The 15,831-nt window shown below is 42.4% G+C and overlaps 1 protein-coding gene across 8 annotated transcripts in view; it reads left to right on the plus strand.

The window, feature by feature from the left end:
• The first annotated feature begins 3,621 nt into the window (after window positions 1–3,621).
• The window catches only part of TMEM63C (transmembrane protein 63C), an 86,615-nt gene continuing 74,405 nt past the window's right edge, over window positions 3,622–15,831 (plus strand). For 4 of the 8 annotated variants that reach the window (XM_058162424.1, XM_058162427.1, XM_058162429.1 and 1 more), the window contains exon 1: window positions 3,840–4,167. The gene's annotated coding sequence lies outside the window, so the exon portion shown is untranslated. Of the gene's footprint in view, window positions 3,808–3,839; window positions 4,168–15,831 lie in introns of those variants that run through there. The other 4 variants (XM_058162426.1, XM_058162431.1, XM_058162425.1 and 1 more) reach the window with 2 other exon arrangements.

Raw genomic sequence — 15,831 nt, forward strand, 5'->3', positions numbered from 1 at the left:
GAGGAAGGATACTGCAAAATCCCCATTCCCTCCCACTCCAGAGGAAGGATACTGCAAAATCCCCATTCCCTCCCCATTCATGGGGGAAGGACATTGCAAAATCTCCATTCCCACCCCACTCTGGGGACAGCCAGAGGTGGTATTTGCCGGTTCTCCTAACTACTCAAAATTTCCACTAATGATTCTCTAGAGCCTATCAGAACCTGCTGGATTTCATCCCTGCTTTTAACACCCTCTTTTTGAAAAAAAAGTTGTAAAAGTCATTTGATCTCAATGTTATTACTATTCTTTTCATTATGTACAATGTGGAAAACCAATAGTTTATTTAACTGTGACTCTAAATAACCCTGACATGATTTTTTTGTGGAGATACATTATATCTTCTTTGGCAGTATTATTCAGAAGAAACTTCTTTTGAAGCAAATGAGGTTTCCATCCAACCCCAATAAATTTTTAGGAGAGCAGCCTTAGTGAATATGGGTATCAGTTAGATTACATTTATTACATCACATGCTCTGAAACCTTCTTGATATGATAAACCTTAGAGATTCATACCATGAGGAGCAAGCTCTTTCTATATAAAAATGAGATGTGTCTCCTTACTGAACAGGTTTGTATGTCCCAAGCAAGAGTCAAAACTGACTTAAAGTTACAAATTTCATTTTCCCCCCCTTTGTTTCAACAGTATTGTCTTTCTCTTGGCTCAGGGTATCCAGAAATTCTAGAGGTGATAAACTAGAAGTCCCAGATATTTCATTTTATTTCTTTGACATAGATGGGCCTAATGCAAATGATTTTATAAGAAGTTTCCAAAATTTGGAACAAGCATAGCTTCTTCAGTCTCCTTCTTACACAAGTACAGTTTTTACAGATCACTCCAAATCAATCCATTCAAAGCTAATAGATCAACTTTACAATTAGAATGTATCTATATTTCCAAAGGAAATCCAATCCACAAGATTCAGGAATGTCACTAGAAGCCCAGCAGAGAATGGAAGGAAAACCTAACAACTATGATAGACAGTTGGCAAAATATTTTGTAAATTCCCCTTATTTTTATGAAACTACCTTTCTTCTGGGAAAAAAATCCACATTACTTTACTGTAAATACCTCACGCAAATTTGAAAAGAAAGATATATTCTCATATCATAGGTTTTTGAACAGAACTCCAGACATGTGCATCAGACTACCCTAGCAATACATCATTATCTGTTATCATGTTCTTAGAAGGTACACATCAGCAGGTTCCAGGTTTCTGAGTGTCCTTTTTCTTTTCTGCCAAACCCAAAAGACAGAATGGAGATTTTAAATCCAGGATACCTCTCCCTTCTTCTTGCCATGTCTTTTTCTCTTTCTCATTTTTCTCTTTCTTCATTTTTCTTTCCTCTTCATGCCCTCTTTGATTCTCCTTCCTCCCTTTTCAACAGGCATCTGCAAGGCAAGATATGAAGAGGGCTTCTGACAGATCTCTTGGCAGATGGTTGCAGATAACTTCTAAAATCAGCTGGATCACCATATGTCATTAAGCACAAAGTGCATGTGGCTGTACAGTCAATATTTACCTATTTTTGTGTTAAAGTATTAGAAATTTGATAGTCATACCAAGGATTATATCATGTTCGAGACAAATAGATTATATTCTGCCTCTAGGGTTTGAATGGTATTTGCACAAACTGAGGAATTCTGGAAGTTAATGCCCACGCAGCTTAAAGCTGCAGAAGTTGAGAAACACTGCTCTAGAGCAGGGATCTCCAACCTTGGCAACTTTAAGTCTGGAGGACTTCAACTCCCAGAACTCCCCAGCCAGCAAAGCAAAGGTTGGAGAACCCTGCTCTAGACAGCAGCCTCTTCCTCCACCCATACATCATATCTTTGCATCAACACACTCAGTAGGAGTATGAGGAAGTTAATTGCTGAACTTCTACATAGTGTTGGAAGAAATGTCCATCTGGGTTCAGTTCCAAGTGGGGAGAAAGACACAAGAAACATGGAGACTGCTTGAAAAGATGGTTTAATGGTGGATAGGATTACATGGTTTTGATAGTATTACATGGGCAGAAAAGCACATGGGTGAGAGAGAGATTTATACCCTGTTGGACTTCAAATTTGAGCTTGTATTCTGATTAGTTGTCAGACTCCCATGGGGCCATGCAGGGATAACTTTGTTTTTCTTTTGAGTCTCAAGCTTGGTTGAGCCTTGCTGGGTGATGCAGTCTCCCAGGTGCCAAGTGGTGAGTTCTGTTGCTAGATGGGTAGAGGGCTAATCCCATCCCTGTTGGATCTTGGGTGAGGGCGTTTGCTTATGAATAGACCTAGCTATCTCTTTATCTCTTAAGTGCTGACATCTGTTGTGGGCTATTGAGGAGGATGGGGGCTATTAAGAATGAGTCTGCTTCCTTCCTAAAAGCATGTTTCTCCATTTCTCATCCAAGGAGGTATAATATTCTGCCTTTTTAATATTTCCTAGAATATTTCATTTTTCTAGGAGAGGGGTGGGGTGCTAACATCCTACAATAGAATGGGGTTTCTCTGTAAGTATTGGATCCTGTGCCTGGAGTCCCATGCATGTGTAAAACCCCTGCAGACATGGTCTGAAGATGGCCTTTGGATGCCTGGTTCCTCAGAAGAGGTAGCACATTCCACCCTGCAATCTTCTCCAGATCTCCATAGCAATATGTCCATATTACTTCCTTCTTCTCCTTCATGTCTGTTCAAATCCTTGATGATAAGCAAGAATATTACCAGCTAACTGTAGGCAACTTCAACTTAGCAAATGACATTTTAGCGAATGTGCTTCTGAACATAGGCAAGTGCTGGAAGAAAGGGATCAATTAAGAAGCAGGATGTCCCATTGCAATCAGTGATAAATATATGTGATGCTTTGGATGCAGACTCTGGACTCAGCCCAACAATCAGTAAAGAAATATAAGAAAAGCCTCGTTTTTCTTTTAACTACAACTTGAAAAGGGAGAATGAATGAGACCAAAATGGTCTGCTGAGCCTCCTGAACACAATTTTTTTTATTGAACTAGAAATCCAGAGCAGAGACAGGCATAGAAAAATTTCCTCCTCCTCCTCTATATTCCCCATTTGTCCTAGCTGCCAAAAAAAAGTTCAGGAGCAAATAGACGATGCGATTCCCATCAGTAACCACGTTTCTCTGAGTCATGGCTTGCTCAGTCCATTTTTTTCCAGGATCACGTGACCCACTAGCCCATAAACTAATCCCATCAGAAGGAATCCCACAATTTAAGATGCTGGCTAACTTGTTGGCCGTCTAGTTGTCTGGCTTGTTGTCGCCTAGCTAAACTGTAGGCACGTTTAGACGGCGACGCTTCCTTTTCTCAGCAGCTTGTTTGAACTTCTATTGTAAACAGGTTTGCGAGGGAGAACAAGCTGCTCGCCATTCCCCAAGAGAGCGATCCTCCGCTATACGGTCGTACCGGCAAAGGGAAACCTTCCTTCCTTCCTTCCTTCCCTCTCTCTTTCTCCCTCTGACTGAGTTGATAATTTGGGGATGGTCCCTTCCTCGGGCATTCTGAAGAGGCGAGGGAACTCAAGGGGCTCCCGTTTTCTGCTGCAGTGTTGCGGAAGGGAGGGGCGGAGGCGGAACGGAAAGGTCCCTATTTGACGGCTCGCTTAGCGAATGTTTCCTTCGTCGATGGAAAGTTCGACCTCTTTGTGACATAGAGCTGAGGCGACTCCGAAGAAGCCCTCGGCAGGGGCGGGCAAAGAGGGCATCGCGCATCCCCGGCCAGCGGGCATATGGGCGGTCCCGGCACGCCGAATAAACCCGAGCAGCCGAGGTGGGTGGGGCAGGAGGACGAAAGGGCTTCCCCTCCCTTTTCTAACCGGTGCGGCCCTTTGCGCGGGGCTGGTAATTCGCAGACGATCCCTTGGCTTGACCGAGTTGGTTTGTTGTGGTGCCACGGTGTGCTTTTCCAGCCCGGCGAAGCAGACCGAGCTCCTCGCGAGAGGCGTAGCCGGCGGAGGTGCAGTTGGCCTGGAAAGGGCGCTGCCCGCAAAAAACAGAAAAAAAGAAAAAAAAGGGCCCGCTTAAAAGTATCCCATCGCGCAGGCAGCATTTTGCAAGACGGTTCCCTCGGTAGCCGTGGTTGGATGATGGAGCGAAGCCCCGAGATCTGAGCTGTGCACCTGCAGGTCAGGTAGGGAAGCCAGCCAGTCTTTTTCCACCCCTGGCCGCGTGCGGGAAAGGAGTAAATCCCTTGCACATTCTCTGCCCCTCTTGAGAATGAGAAGCAGCGCTTGAGATCCCCGGGCTGGAGTGGGATGGAGGGTTGGAGAAGGGGAAGAGAATGCCTTGCCCACGAACTACGTTTCTGGGTGAGGGTGGAAGGATAGATGGCTTGGGGTCGGCTGGATTTCCCCCTCCTTAGTCAGAAAAGATATATTTTCGCCTTCCTTCCCACTCCTCTCTGAGTATCCGAAAAGCAAGAATCCGGTAAGGTTAGGTGGAGGTGGGGAGGAGGCCTCAGTCATTACTCAGTCAATTAGTCTGGCACAGCTAAGTCGCAGAGAGCAAGCAGGGAGGTCCCTTTGCCTAGCCTGCCCTAAATTAATAAACACACAACACCCCCCCAACACCCCCAATTGAACAGAAGGGCCCTTGCTTGTTTATGCCCTACTTTGGTTCTTGGAAGGCACATGTCTGGGCAGAGTTGGAAACAGGATGCTGGGCCCTTGGGTGGGTCCACTGCTGTATCCTCCAGGTGAAAATAACTCCAACACAAAAGTGGGAGCAATGTATTGTGGTGGGTTTTTTTTAAAAAAAAAATTTGCAAGGTGCCTAACATCCATTGGTCCCTGAGGTACTTCTGACAAAAGGCAGATTTTTTATGCAGTTTAGGTCGGGAGCTGTATAAAATGACACTTTCCAAATGACAATACAGTCCTTTTTTGCGGCTAATTATTTGTATGCATGGTATGTACCACAATTGCTAAATCTTGAAACTTTGTTACGCCTTCCGTATGGTATACCGGGACTCCGTGTTAGGATACATTTAAGAATAGAATTTAGAATTATTTTTTATTGGCCAAGTGTGATTGGACACACAAGGAATTTGTCTTGGTGCATATGCTCTCATAAAAGAAAAGATACCTTCATCAAGGTACAACACTTACAACACTTAATGATAGTAATAGGGTACAAATTTAACACTTAATGATACAACACTTAATGATAGTCATAGGTTACAAATAATCAGGAAACAATATCAGTATAAATTGTAAGGATACAAGCAACAAAGTTACAGTCATAAGTGGAAGGACATGGATGATGGGAACGATGAGAAGATTAATAGTGGTGAAGATTTAGTAAATAGTTTGACAGTGTTGAGGGAATTATTTGTTTAGCAAAGTGATGATAAAAATGGTACCTTTGAGTAAGCTCTGAATGTATTTTTATCATTATTGGCAGCCAGACGAGATATAGGAGCTATGGTGGCATAGTGGTTAGAATGCAGTATTGCAGGCTAATTCTGCTGACTGCCAGGGGTTCAATCCTCACCAGGCTCAAGGTTGACTCAGCCTTCCATTCTTCCGAGGTGGGTAAAATGAGGGCCCAGATTGTTGGGGGCAATAGGCTGACTCTGTAAACCACTTAGAGAGGGCTATAAAGCCCTATGAAGTGGTATGTAAGTCTAAGTGCTATTGCTATATCTGGACTCTTTCTCCTGGAGAAAGAAAAAGTGCTAGCAAAGAGGCCTGGCTAAAGTATAGTATTTCAGTCTATGGGTGGTGATACTGAATTTTTCATGTCAAGAAAATCAGTGCCATGATGGAGGGAGAGATGATACACAGCAGAAAGGTTCATCTTTTCAACTTGTTTTCACAGCACAGAGATTGACTGTTTGAATTTATAAGTCACACATCATATGTCACCTGAGGTCTCTATGAACCACTTATAATTCAGGCATCATGGGCCTTTTCCCCACTGCTTGTTTTCCACCCATGTTAGTTATCCGCAGAAAACCCATCTCTTGTCCCTATTGCTTCTTTCTGCCCTGCTTCTATTACTGCTATTTCAGACCACTTCCCTCCCAGTTAAAGGTAAAGAAACCTAATAGAGCAGGGGTAGTCAACCTTTTTATATCTACCGCCCACTTTTGTATCTCTGTTACTTCCACAGTAATGCACCGTGTATCGTCATCTGCGCATGCCTCTCGCGCATCGTGGATTGGGGTGGGGGGGCGCCGGCTACCACTCTGCTTGTCTGTTACAGCTGGGTGATGTGGGGGGAGATGCGTGAGCTATTCTGGGATGAGGCTCTTTTGTTTGCGGTCGCACTATAGCGCCATTTATTTTCACTTACGTAATGTGAACTAAACTTATGCGTGGGCGATACAAATAGTATATTTTCAGAAATTTAAATTGTCATGGGGAATTTTATGAAAACCTAATGAAAATGTTTTTAAATAATGCTATGAAATTTTTTTAAAAAGTCAATTAAATTAAAGAAAAAGAAAATGCTTCAGTATCACAAAATCCCTACCGCCCACCATGAAAGCTGGAACACCCACTAGTGGATGGTAGGGACCAAGTTGACTACCACTGGTGGACTGCAAATCCCAGAATTCCCCAGCTATCAAAGCTCCAGGTTTAAAGTTGTCAAGGTTGGAGACCCATGTAATAGAGTATATGCACCTTGAGGCTTTCCTTGGATATTTCAAGTTCAAAATGGTTGAGGATGATTTAAGGCAATCTCACTCGTGGGCTGGAGGCAAAATTAAGGCAGTCATGAGGACATGGCGGAGAAAAGATGTTGCCATGCTCAAAGGGAAGTGAGGAAGTATATTACCAAATAATTAAAGGGGCTTCACTACTCTTTACCACTGCACAAGGAACATGCCCAAAATATGGTTTTGTACCTCAGAATAAAGCAGCATGCTCTGAAGTTTCTGCTGAACTGTTTCAAGTCAGCCGTAGTTCATCAGCATTTTGGGTTATTTGGGGGTATGGATGGAACAAAATCCAAAGTGGAGCAACGGAGGTGCACATTTGCCCTTCTTTCCCCTCCAGATGTTGTGGTCCGCCAGCAGCCTGCGGACCTGGCAATGGAGTCAGACAGTGAGGAGGCTGGGGAGGATAATGGGCCAGTCCTGGAGTCAGGGGAAGGCCCAGACAAGGACTCTGCATAGAAGACAGAGATGGGGCCAGGGCCATCTGGGAGCAATGTGCGGATTCCAGAACCTCCAGAGGCGGACAGCAGAGAGGCAGAGGAACAGGAGGAGCCTGTTCCTAGTGCACGTATGCAAAGAGCTGCCAGAAGGCAAGAGTAGCTGAAGAAAAAAGGATAACTCGGGAGTAAGGCCAGAAGATGATTGGCCACTCCCATAAGGCTTAAAAGAGCAGCAAGGAGCCGTTGGGTTCTTTGTAGAAAAGCAACATTGATTTCCGTGCTTCTTGTCAGCGTCTCTTGAACTTTGTGGGGGTTTTGCCAAGAAAAGCCTTTGACAGGTTGCCAAAGGACATCAAAGGTTGGTGATAAAGCTGATTGACTGGTTATTAAGAATTTTGTTTTGGACGAAGCTGAGAATGAATGAATTCTCAGCTGTTTTAATAAAATAAGTTTGTTGAGGACTGAATTGTGTTTAGTAATCACTACTTGGGCCTTGATCACAACACCAGAGCTCTCAGTGTAGCATAGGCCCACCAGACTGTTTTCATCACAGCCTTTCCATCCTCCCCCTCTCCTCAGCTGCTGTCACTGCCGGTCTCCCAGTGGCTCTTTCCCATCACCCTACCTGCCCTTCCAGTCTTCCCAGCAGCTTCATTTCCTCTCTTCTACCATTGATATTGTGGCACAGTATACTCCATCAGTCTACCTGCTCTGTCATCTTCTCATAGTCTTCCCCTTCTTGTCTCCCTTTCTCCCCATGGGCTAGTATCCTCAGATTTCCCCTGCTTTCCCCTCCCCACTTCTGCATAGAACAAAACAGACCCAAATACTCCAAACAGGCAGGTTTGGGGCAAGGATCAACTCCAACCCTCCCTCCCCGTTTCAAACATGAAACCCTTCATTCACAGATATTCGATGTCTTTATAGTGCACTGATCCACCACACAGAAGTTAAGGTCATTAAACCACAAGAACATAATCCTGTGATTCTGAAAAACATGGAATAAATTTGTGTGTTGGTGGATGTTGAAGCACGTGGTGAGATTTCTTGTGCACTGATTTTTTTTGGGGGGGGAGGTGGGAAGGGGGAATGCATTTCATGTCTGCCGGCAGGAATTTTCTCACACTTGCTCCTTTTAGGTAAAGAATTAAACATTGCTTGGAAAACAGGGGCTTGTGTATTGTACAAAGGCAGTCTGCCTTTTATCTCCATGATTTTCATTGCTTTAGGAATTCCGCATAAGAGCATGAGTCAAAGAGATTCTCTGCCTGCTAACAGTGGGGCAGCATCTGGGCTGTGGGTGAGGAACATGTTCGAAATAAAGATTCCACCTTAGTGCTCAACAGCTTTTTAAGAATCAGTGGGTTAAGGTTGATCATTACTGTCAGGGTAATTTTTTCTCCTGATTTCCTGTGACCCTTTCTATTTGTTTGCCATGCTTGTTTCTTTTTGGGAGTACAATAAAAAGAACTAGGGGACACTTATCATTACTCTTTCAACTAGAACCAGACGGATCGGTTTCAGATTCATGGACCTAGATGGAAGTACACATCAGCAAGTCCCAAAGCCATACAATATTTCCATATATCCCTCTCAGTCTGAAGAAAGGACAAACTGGCCCTATCGTAATAGTATCCTTTCTCGGCCTCATATTATTTGGCCAAACTTCCCAGGGAATTATAGGAGTTAAAGTCCCAACAAATCTGGAGAGCACTGGTTTTATTCTTTGTTTTGTTTTTAAAAAAGTATTTGGAGGGGATAATAACACGAAAGCCCAAAATTCAGCATTTGATAAGCCTCCCTGTGGGAATACAGTGCGTCTTACAAAATTGTAGGCCCTTTCTACCAGCCACCGTGGCTTTGCTGATTCAGAAATACCACCTGTACAGCTTTTAAGCTTTTCTCCTCAGTCATAAGTACCAGAAACATTTAAAACACACCAGTTCCTATTGTTCAGGGGTTCCCAGGAAGGGAAAAAGAAAGAGATGCCAGTGTACTCACAGTTGCCCTAAGATGTCAGTCTATACTTTTAACTCCTGGCCTCAGATAAAAAAGAAATTTCTCCAGCGCTGCAACCCAGTGATCTTTCCTTTTATGCAGCCAGAAGCTGCATGACACGGCTGCGAGGGTCTTTTGTGTGATGCCTTGGAATGAAAGGAGAGTGGCTGTTAGCTGCAGAAGAAGTGAAAGGAAACTCTTAAGTGCCTGGCAAGCTATGTATTGTGGGATAGGGAGTGCACGGTTACCCAGCAGCAGCATTGCTCTGCTTCTAAATGATACCATGGCAACTTCACTGATGGGTAACATACAGTACATGGCATTTCTGGCCTGATGACAGACAAATTGGGTGGGGTGTGAGGTCTCACGGAAAGAGTGGTAGAGGATTCTGCTGTTGACTGGAGTGGTGGTCAACCTAATTCTAATTCTTTGACTGTTTTTCTTTTCTTTCTTTGCTGACATATTTTTCAGGCTTGTGGGAGTAGGTCAGCCCCTGTAGTCCTTTAACAGGGCTGTCACTTCAAATATAGTTGACTCTTTTCCTCCCTCCCCTGCGCAAAGATTCCAGAATTTCTCCCTCTTTGCCATAATCATCAGATGCATAACAAGTGGTTATGCCAGGAATAAGTGCTCAACTTCTGACAGTCTGAACAGGCATTTACAGTGTGATTTGCAGAAAAAAAAGATAAGTATGGTTTTAGACTGTATCATTCGGAGTATACTTTGACATCAGGGAACATTCTAGGTCTATTGTGTCTGGTGCTGTATTGTGTGCCTGAGTATCTTGTTCAAACAGGGTTCAAGTGAATTTGGAATGGGCTTAATTAATTAATCAAGGATGATTAATTGGAATGGAAATTATCCTCTACAGGGAAAGACCAGGGATACGTTTCAGGAAAGCTATAAAAACAGAAGGCTTGGGAAGGGATGTAATAGCCAAATATTTCAGGTACTTAAAGTGGAACCATCCAAGTGCTATCTCCAAGTAGTAATGTTAAATAGAAAGAAAGCAGATTCTAGAATGTTCAGAAACTTGACACCATCCTGCAAAGGAATACAAAGATAACCTTGGAGAAGGAACTTGCAAGTGCAGATAAGGAGACATTAGATAAGGAAAAGAAGAAAGGGTGAGAAATAACTCAAGATAACTCTGCTTGTATACTTTCTGATATAAAAGGGGTCAGAGAAAACTCTGGTTTTCAAGATTTTGTTATATTCTACTACAATAGAGTGCCAGCATTCCTTGCTGTGTTGTCTCCTGACCAAGCCCACCTTGAAAGTCTGACATCTCCAGATATGTTTGGGCTATAAACAAAAGAAAGGAAAAAGGAAGCCAAGTCTGGATGTGCTCAGCCCTTGTAGCTGATATCAGATGCCAAATGCTGACTCTTCAGTCTAAGCCTCCATTGACTGAACAGTGATGGGCTAGAGTTTGGAACCTGTTTTGATCTTTTAATCTTGTTTTAATGTTACTGTAGGCACTGTGATTCATTACACTGTGGTTCATTGCAACCAGCGTTTGGTAACTAGGCCAAATGTCACTTTTTAATCCAACGTCCTGCTTCTTACTGGCTGAATGGGTGGGCCACAAAGTTTACATTAGAATCTAGGGAAACAGCCACAGCTCAGAATGAAGCACATCCTTTATATAGTCCTCAACTTACAATCACAACTGAACCCAAAGTTTATGTTGTTAAGTGAGACATTTGTTAAGTGAGTTTTGCCTCCATTTTACGACTTCCCTTGTCACATTTGTTAAGTGAATCACTGGAGTTCTTAAATTAGTAACATGGTTGTTAAGTGAATCTGTTTCTCATTGACTTTGCTTGTCAGAAGGTTTCAAAAGGAGATCACATGACTCCAGGATTCTGCAACCGTCACAGAGGGGCCTCTGTGGCTCAGACTGCTAAGACAGTCTGTTATTAAAACACAGCTGCCTGCAGTTACTGCAGGTTCTAGTCCCACCAGGCCCAAGGTTGACTCAGCCTTCCATCCTTTATAAGGTAGGTAAAATGAGGACCCAGATTGTTGGCTTTGTATATAAATATACAAATAGGATGAAGACTATTGCTAACATAGTGTAAACCGGCCTGAGTCTTCGGAGAAGGACAGGATATAAATGCAAATAATAATAAAAAAAAGTGTGAACCAATTGGCAAGCATCCGAAGGTAAATCACGTCACTATGGGGATGCTGCAACGGTCATAAGTGTGAAAAATGGTCATAATCACTTTTTTCAGTGCCGTTGTAACTTTGAACTGTCACTAAATGAACTGTTGTAAATCGAGGACTACCTGTATAACAAAAGGTATCAATTTCACCTCCCAATCTCTGTTGCTAAGGCTGAGAAAGATCAAAGACTGAAATCTTGGAAACCCTTGCCAGTTGCTTTACAAAGAACTTAGCTATACAGAGCAGTAATCTTGACTCACTAAAGCAATGAGGACATCTAAGAGTGTATTTGAATAATTTTACATTATAAAAACTTAACAAATGCCAAGATCCTCTTTGAGCTTATAGGTTCGGGCTTTCCTGCCCCCCTGACTCAGGGTAGCCTACAGCAGGGGTCTGGCTCTTTTAAGATTTGTGGACTTCAGCTCCCAGAGTTCCTCAGCCAACACTCGCATGTATCCATGAAACCTGCTTTTCTGGATCAGATTAAAGGCTCTCCTGATCCATCAGTCAGAGACTGATAGCAAGACACATGTTGCCTTTGTCTTTACTTTTATCACTAGCAGCATCTTAACTACAGAAAAACTCTGAGTGATTGAGCGCAATGAGGCTGGTTACCTAAACTTCCTTACAACGTAAATGAAGAATTTTGTGCCCAATTCCAGTCCTTTCTCATTGGCAGCAAGACTACCCTTTGCTTTTAGTTTCCTACAGAACCTGTGACCAGAGATTTGCATGTGACTTCTGGGCCAAATTTAATGTGGCCATGAGAAGACTAAGGGATGGAATGGTATATAGAGCAGGAGTATCAAATACCAATGAAGATAGATAGATAGACAGGCAGACAGATGGATAGAGAGAGATAATGTCTGTTTGGTTGGCTTTGTTCATACAGCTGTAAAAATGTTCATTAAATAATTTTAAATAATAATCCACAATTAAATTAACGTGACATTATTGATGATTGATAAAAGCAAAAATACTGTATGTTTTCTTCTGTATCACAGTATGATACTGAAATGCTGTGGCTGAAATTTCTGATTTGCCTATAGTCCTGTTCCTCAACAGGTCCTGTGTACCCCCCTGACACCAGGAAGTAGGGACAAATGGTGTGCTCCTCCTGCATGTCTGCATGGCCACCACATACTGGTACAGCACCTGTGCACAAGGCAAGACAGTGCCCCAGCAGGCTTTGGGCTCCGGCAGCACTGTTAACTTTTTCTTTCTTTTTTTTCTTTGCTCTGGTGGGCTGTACAGAAGAACTCAGTGGGCCCTACAGGTTTCAGACACCTGACATAGACTGAATCCTATAATCTATCCCAGTGGTGGGTTTCAAAAATGTTTACTACCAATTCTGTGGGCGTGGCTTGGTGGGTATGGCAGGGGAAGGATACTGTAAAATCTCATTCCCTCCCCACTCCAGGGGAAGGATACTGCAAAATCCCCATTCCCTCCCCACTCCAGGGGAAGGTTACTGCAAAATCACCATTCCCTCCCCACTCCAGGGGAAAGATACTGTGAAATCACCATTCCCACCCCACTCCAGGTAAAGGATACTATAAAATCTCCATTCCCACCCCATTCCAGGGGAAGGATAGTGTAAAATCTCCATTCCCACCCCACTCCAGGGGAAGGTTACTGCAAAATCCAAAATTTCCTCCTGATCAGTTGGGACTTGGGAGGCAGAGAATAGATGGGGGCAAGGCCAGTCAGAATTTTTACTACCGGTTCTCCGAACTACTCAAAATTTCTGTTACTGGTTCTCCAGAACTGGTCAGAACCTGCTGAAACCCACCTCTGATCTATCTACTCAATGTCCTTTTGCTTGATGTAGGCAGAAACGAGAGTTGGTGGTCCTAACTTCACTACCTTATTTGCATCCAATATTAAAGCTCCTGCTCTCCACACAAAGTTTCCTTCAGCATTTCAAAGAGTTAAAAGGGCAGGAGAGGCATTCCAAATGAATGGAGGTTCATTGCAGCCATACATTTCTAATGTGGCCTAATATCATTTCCTTGAGATCTTCGTGACTACCAATTCCAAGGGGCCTGGGGAGGGAAGTTGCTTATGACTTAGGAGGAAATATGTAAACCTTACTTTGATCCTTGGCAGGAGTACAGGTTTATGAATTTGCACAGCTGCCAGTGGAGCAGCAGGATTTTGCACCACTGAGCATTTAATGAAGTGATAAGGACTGACTGTGTTCTCCGTGCTTGCTAAGGGGTCTGGAACAGAGCGTGCTCTTTGGAGTTGCACGTTCTGCTTACTGAGCTGAGCTTGTTGCTCTGTTTTTCCATTTTTGAAAAAAAAACCAAGCTTTTTTTCTCTTTTGCTGGAACCTACATATGATTGAATCAAGCAGGCAAGCAGAGATGACAACTCAGCTGGGTTGCTTCTTGGCAGGCTATAAAAACAGGAAAGGCACCAAATGTTATTCTGAATACATTTAGCGCTTTGTCCAGAGAAGCCAAAAGTACCTGGAAGCATGACAGGGCTTCAGAGAAGATGGCTGGGTTGCTGGAGAACAGGACACAGCTGCTGTGGTCAAAGTGAGGCTTTTAAAAAGTAGCCTTCCAGTAGTCAAGATATTGTTTCACAGTTAAAGGGTAACTATATGAGTAGTGCACTATATCCAGCTTCTATGCAACAGGAAGGAATTAGCTGAGTGCAAAAGATTATTAAGTTGGAGTTATGTGTATAACAGAACAAGAAAGCATGAAGAAATAAATTAGCAGGCTCGTGTACCAAAAGATATTCTAATTCTCAATATTTTAACGGGGAGATAGGAAGGATAGAAGAAAATGGAATTAACCTCATCACCTTCTAAAGTCCCTGGATGTTGCCATTCTACTGAGTCATTTATCGCAGCAATGTTATAGTTGCATGTTCTTGTTCATCGCACCTGCCCTGAACCCAGAAGCTGCTTTCCCATTACCAAAGTTAAAGCAAGGTTTAGTTGCCATATATTAAAATAACCATTAAAAATGATGTAGTGCTTAAAAAATGCAACACTTTAAGCCTGAAACTGAATGCTGGCTCAATATTGCTGCTGTTACATTAGGAAGAATGATGTGAGGATACCTGAGGCAGTGCCAGTCTCCCTGGAACTAAGCCACAAATTATAAGTAATCCTTTCATGAGTTAGCAAAAGCAGCCAAGAGACCATCTCTTGAACAGGTTGAAAGCTGCAATGTCACCATCACTCAAGGCCATGACAGGGAGGGGGGACTGGAGAAAAAGCAGGAAAGAAAATGCATTTCAAGCTATAAATGAGAAAGCAGATCCACAGGCAAATGCGATACATTGCTGATGTGTATGTCCTGTCTCTTGAATGCTTAGCGGCTGGACCAGCCCTGTTTGTGAGCTACAGTCATGGAGTTGCAATCTCTGACAAGTGGACACTTTATGTTCCTGCTGATTTCAATAAGAGATTTTGATGCAGATTACTGTACATCCTCCTACCACTAAAAGCAATTGGAATGCACTATGTGACTTAAACTTATTACCTAAATAAATAAATAAAAAGCGGGGTGGTATTTGGTACATGACAGAACCATGAATGAGTTAAAAATGGTGCCGGGACAGAATATTTAATAGAAAATGCTAATAGGGATCATTATTTCATGCTATAGTGATAATGATTAAAAATGCCAATATGCTGAGCCCTACTTCACTAAATTAGGTTCAAGATGACCTGTGCATAAAGCAACATTTAGCCATGAAAACTGGCTGGGTGAGTTTGAACCAGTCATCGTCTTTCTACCAAAGTTGCTTCATAAAGTGATTGTTATTAAGAAATATTAGAAGAGATAGAGATATGTATATCCTCTTGTACTGTTGGAGAAAAGATAGGGTATAAATCCAATGAATATTAATCCAAAATCAAAACCAGGAAAACTAACATTGCGTAAGTATAAAAGACCAGAACTATGCATCAAAGATTAAAATGGATCCAATCCTATAAAGGTTCCTGCAATCCACAGGAAATCTGGTTGCTCAGCCTCTTTTAAGGGACATCTGAAGGCCATCAAGAAAAGAGCAAAACAAATGAACAGTGCGAGAGATTTCAATGTCAACCTGACACAGAATATTTATTTATTTATTTATTTATTTATTTATTTATTTATTTATTTATTTATTTATTTTTATTTTATTTTTCATATTTTTATACCGCCCTATCTCCCTAGGGACTCAGGGCGGTTCACAACCAGATAAAAACATACATATAAATACAAATAAAACATCCATTAAAAAACTTATTATAATTGGTCGAATAATAGAATAGAATAATAGAATAGAGAGAAAGTCCATCTACTTTGCTTCTAAAGATGGTCATTCTGAGTAGGTCTAAAGAAGGTTTAATAGCCATTGTCAAAGTATAATTTAAAAGCAAAATAATTCTGAAACATGAGCATCCAAAGAAGGTTCCCAATGCAAGAGAGTTATTGATGGGGAATGTAGAAGAGACAAAATATTCATGGCTTATTATTTCCCTATTGAAGGGCATTCTTGATTCAAGCAC

The sequence above is a fragment of the Ahaetulla prasina genome, chromosome 1 (assembly GCF_028640845.1).
Source record: "Ahaetulla prasina isolate Xishuangbanna chromosome 1, ASM2864084v1, whole genome shotgun sequence".
Lineage (NCBI taxonomy): Eukaryota > Metazoa > Chordata > Lepidosauria > Squamata > Colubridae > Ahaetulla > Ahaetulla prasina.